The sequence below is a fragment of the Halyomorpha halys genome, unplaced genomic scaffold (assembly GCF_000696795.3).
Source record: "Halyomorpha halys isolate HHAL.00 unplaced genomic scaffold, Hhal_1.1 Scaffold1427.1, whole genome shotgun sequence".
Lineage (NCBI taxonomy): Eukaryota > Metazoa > Arthropoda > Insecta > Hemiptera > Pentatomidae > Halyomorpha > Halyomorpha halys.
In genome coordinates, this window is record NW_027108166.1 from 263,035 (window position 1) to 269,034 (window position 6,000).

A 6,000-nucleotide genomic window follows, 5' to 3' on the forward strand; every position below is an offset into this window, starting at 1 on the left:
TTCTTATAAAATGTTGGATTTTTGAAAAAATTATATCTCTAGACCCATAAGACGCACATATGTCTGCCAACACTTAAAATAAAAAAAATTTAACTTACTATAAAGTAGTTTATGACACTTATCTTCGTAGGGGTAGTAGTTTTTATGATATTCACATATAAACATACATTTAGAAAATAAAAATTGGTTCGAACAACTACAAATCAATTAATTTTAGCAATTTTCATGAAAACTACTACCCCTACGAAGATAAGGGTCATAAACTACTTTATAGCTCATTAAACTAGCTTTAATTACTAATACTAATACTACTGATATTTCAGTACGTTCCATACAACATTTTTATGAAATGTTGCTTTTTAAAAAGCTATGTCTCGAGAACTATTGAACGTAAATAGCTCTATTAGGGCTTACATTTTAGCAAATTTACTCTACTTTAAATGATGCTCTTTTAGATTTTCTATTGTTGTTGACAGTTGTAAAGATATAGATCTCCGAATAAAAAATTAATTATTTTTAACGTTTAGAAACAGCTGCCCTTTTTTATTCTCCCTACCTATACTTCGCAGACTCATCAATTTTGACTAGTAATTATACCTAATTTTCAATTAAGTAATCAAACATTGAGTTGAAATAACTGCCTTTTCTCTCCTCTTGGGCTCTTGTACTATTAAGAAACCAACTTATAAGTCGGTAACGAACTTACGGAGGTATTAAATGTGTAACAAATGAGCATTTTTATTTATGAATATAAATAGAATAAGTGATATCGGAAAGTGGCTATACATTTGCTAATAAATCTCCGATTTATTTATTTTTCAATTTTTAAATAATTGAATTATCTATTATGTTGACACATATATAATTCATGAAAAAATGTATACATTTTAGCTGTGAACCAATAATGTTTAACTTAGATTATTACTTTTATTATAATGGAAAAATTCAGTATTTCAATAGCTAAAAACATTGCCAGGACGGTACAGAACATTATAAAACAAATTGTGTATGAATCGATAAAACACTTTCGGAAATCATGGAAAAATAAAAAACAAACATGATATATTTAAATTTTTTTTATAATTTATTTATTATTATTTAAAACTGTATAAAAATATATATAACTATTAAATTTGCTATAAGTTATAAAATGACATGATACAAACATGTGGAGAATGTATCCATTGATAGAACTCCAAATAATTAAAATTAATGATGTAATTGTAAATATGAGCCTTATTAACCAGAAATAAATATATAAATGTTATACATGAATTAAAAAATAATAATAATTGTCGATTTGTATTTGTAATATAATAAGATTAATAATTTGTATATCAGTTTATTTAAGAAGTAGACAGAGCGACTAGCAGGTGGTAAAATAATTTTTTGGGGTAGGTGAGTAGGGATGCCCGCGGGACATGCGCGCTCTGCCTGGGGGAATATTTCCCCCGCCGAGGGATATTCTCTCCATTGCTCTGGGTCCAGGCTCTGTATAATACCGCCATCGATTGTGGGCCATGTTCGATCTTTATCTATCTCAATAAACAATCCTTTTTTTTAATGCCCCCTTTATTTCGACCAGAGGCTGCCTGTCATCCGTCCAGTTTCTTTTCATCACTAGGAAACAATGGTCGTTTTAATGTTACTTTTGTCCGCGGGGCCTTTATTTCTTGCGAGTCTCTGATCATTCTACTGTCAAATGACAGTTTCAAACAATAAGGACACTAAATGCTGATGTATTATCTAATGTCCTTTAATTATAAATTAGGATAAAATGTCCTTTAAGTCCTCCGATTAATAATTAAATAAAATTCCGTCATAAATTTTGATAAGTGTAATTGACATTAATATATTTTATCTGTTTATTTTTATTTCATATTACATCATAATTTTTTTTTAAAGTACTTGTAATTTAGTTCATTAAAAGTTTTAATATTATGCTTCTAGTTCAAAATAAAATAATATTTTAAACAAAATAATAATTTAACATGAAAAAAAAAATTATTAAGAGCAAGAATTATCCATATTGAGTTATCAACTTAAAATTTTGTTTATTAATGAATTTTAACTAATAATAAGTCTATAAAATGGAGAAAAGTAAAAAGGAAAAAAAAAAAAACAACTACTAAGGCTTATACTGATGTAGGTATTAATGATTCGTATAGGTCGTTTGCTGCAACAGAAGTGAATTTCAGATATTGTGATATTTCAGATTATTCAAAAATGGAAATGACAATTCTAGGTGTATTCATATAAATGTAAACAGTTTTAGCATGCTAAATGTTGTAAGTATAGGATTGTGAGGAGCTAAATTTAATGTCCATTTATATGCTAAATACAGAGAAGCTCCTAACTGATTTTCTAAGCGACTTGTATTATTGTTGTTGTTGATTGTTGCTTAAAGGCGTAAAACCCTCTGGTCATCAACGCCTATGGCATGATAAAAGTAAAAAAATAAATTAATAATGAAATAAAAAATAATAATAATTAAAAAAAAAGAGTTATAATTTATAAAAAAGGCGATGTACTTTTAAAAATTGAAATATTAATGTAATTTTAGCTTCCTCATCTGTGAGAGCTTCTGTGAGTACATTCTTCAAAAATATGTCTAATCGTAAGAATGGACTGACAATATTTGCACGTTGGAGGTGGCAGTTTTCTGATCAAGTGAGAGTGCATGAGGAGAGTATGACCTATTCTCAAGCGGGTTAGAGCAACTCCCTCCCTACGGCTGTTGCGGTAGGATGTTGACCATGGTTTTACTGATCGTTTTATTTCTTTTAATTTACTCGGAGACCTTTCATCCCACTTGGCCTGCCATTTTTCTAATATTTGTAATTTAAGAGGTGCACTGAGTTCTGATGGGGTAAGAACGGCGGTGCCTCGGCCAGGGAGCGTGATTGCCTCTCTGGCAGCTTTGTCTGCGAGCTCGTTACCTACAATGGCAATGTGGCTTGGAGCCCATATGAAAATAATGGGTTTACCTTGTGATAATTTTAGAAGAAAAGATTGAATTCTTATAATGAGTGGATGTTCGGAGTACATGTTTTTTAAACTTTTTAGAGAGCTCAATGAATCTGAGATTATTACAATAGTCTTCTGAATTATTGAAAAGCAAAAATGGAGGGCTGATGCTATCGCATAGAGTTCGGCGGTGTATATTGAGCATAACTTGTGTAATTTAAACATGTGGGTTGAATCGTGAGTGACGAAAGATGAGGCGGTCGAGCTTTCGGATTTGGAACCATCAGTGTATATTAAAAAATAATCCTAAAAAAAATAATAATTGTATCATTGTAATCTTGTGATGATGCTCCTTGCATCCTCTTCTAGTTTTTTCCCATTGCATTACAGATTTTGAAAAGGTCCAAAACAAAAAACACAAATCAAACATGAGAAAAGAGTAACTAACCTATCAAAACGATAACAAGTAAATATCGAATAAGATTGATGGTATAATAGTTCTTTACATGCATTTTTCCACTGTCGTCCCTCCAAACCCAAATCACCTAAATTAGTCTTAACGCAATTCTCCCATCTACGTTTCGGTCTACGTATCAACATTTCAAGAATCCGTTCGTAAGTCCTACAACCCTACACAGCCAAGACTAATTTAGTTGATTCGGGTTTGGAGGGACACCATTGGACAGATGTATGTAGAGTACGATTGGTGGTTTCAGGTTTACTATGCCTTTATTATTATTACATATTATATAAGTTATTATTATTCAATATTTATTCATGTGTATTATTATATACGTTTATCAGAATAAAGAATTCTTCGTATTGATATTAAATGTTTAGTTGATACGTATTGAGTTTAAGGTTTCACAGTTTCAAAACTAACAACCCTTAAAAATATGCTTAGATAATGAATTTGAAATTCATTTATGGGAAAGTAGAAATTACCAATCATGCTAGCTTAATAAGTAATACAGTATATATTTGTAATTCATTTCGTTCTTTTTAATGTTGGATATGTAAAACTGTTAAAACTTGTCCTGGAATACTATTCAATATTTCTTCTTACCAGTAAAACTCGATTCCTTCACACATTATCTTACTAAGTTCATATTTAGAATTATTTAATTGTTTATATTTAAATTCTGGAATCGGAAACTGTTCAGATTAGGGCTTGAATCTTTGAGTAACGTCAATGCGGGTAATTTCGGGAACGTGAAAGAAATTTTCTCTTTTTCACCTTCTTGTTAACTATTCATGTCCAATCTCATTTGGATGCTTTCGCGTCCGATCAAATCACATTCTCACGCAATGTTTTTGTTAGTTTGAGAAAATAAAATTAGAGAAAAAATATTTATTACCTGATACCCTGAGATATCAGTGAAGGAATTGTGTTAATGGTTATTATTGTGTTTTGATAACAATCTTTTCATCCTTTCTGCTTATGAAAATTAATTTGAAGCAATTAAGCATTAAAAATAATGAGGTAACAGAGATAATTAAAAAAAAACACTCAAAATAATAAAAAATGATTAATAATCGATACTGGTTTATTATTAGAGTAGTAAGGACTCTGGAGATTTCAAAAGAATAATAATATTTTTAATTATCAAATATCGTGACAGGCCCAACTGTAATATTTTCCTTTTTTCTAAAATAAGCAGTGGTGCCTAACTGTGTAACAGTGCTTCTATACTCCTTAGTCCCCTGTAATTTGGGATTATCACTTTAAATTTTTAACTACAGTTGTAATAATTCATAGTTAACTGGAAGATAATCCGTTAGTTTCAGTTCTAAGTCTTTTGTCAGAAAAGAGTTAAAATAAGCAGCGGTGCCTGAGTGTGAAGCAGTACTACAGGGCCTGTTGCACCATCACAGTTTAAATTACGATTATGGAATCAATGATTATCCATTGTACCAGAAAAGTTAACCTTCACATCTGGTGGAAAACTTTACTGGCCTATAATAGCTAATTAAACTGAGATGTAGGTCAAATGTATGTTTAAGTAGGTGACCGTACAAGGCACCTTCTATAGTTCCAGTTGGACCTGTTATCTAGCCAAGCTATACTGTGTTATTCCGTTTCTTTCCAAATTCAATAAAATTATTTTGATCGAGATAGACAATTTGACCCACGACGAAGACTTCAAAGAATTAGTTGCTTAGGCGATAATGAAAAATAAGTATTCCTTCCAATTTCTAAAATTAGAGATAGAAATTGCGGAATTTGCTAGTTATTTCAGTTTTTCCTGTTCGGAAAAACTTTTTCGGGTAACCTTGGCCACTAAATTAGCGGAATTTCACTGAATTCATGGACAAGTCTAGGTTATACAAAACTTAGTTTTGCTGGAGAGAATCAGAACTCCGTTATCACTTTATCTTATGTCATTTTACCTTTTTCACTGCGGTTATATTAATTTGGTTAGTTAGAAGATAATACGTTCTTTACCTGTAGTAACACAAATGCTAAACATAACTGAGAACAGGAGAATTATTATTAAAGCAACTTTATCATATCATATTGTAATAAAATTTTTCGAAAAATGATAATAATTAAAAAATTCAAATATTCAATTTATTTAATAAGGCTTAATGATTTTTTTTAAATGACTTATAATCATTCATAAGTGACAAGGTTCACTACAGCTTAGTTAATTTTATGAATTTTATAGTTCTTTTAGTCACTCGAACCCCCAAATTATCAAGATGACTAGTTATATATATTTGATAGATTCCGTATGGAAAATATTAATGTTAGTTTCTTTGACTAACTTACATTCATGCTACATCATAATATTCCTGATAATGTGGTGATGACCCCAAAGCGTTGTGACTAATGTACCCTTAATTATTAATTTTAAGTACGGAACTTTTAAACTCCCTAACCACCCAAACCCACTAGTTTCTAACCTTGCTTCCTCTTCCATTCCTGGCAATCCACCGAGGCGCCTGAAAAGAAGATGGCCTCGTGACCTTATATTGTAAACTGTTTTTAGAGTTCTACTACTGGGTAGTTTCTCTACACCCTGTATCATA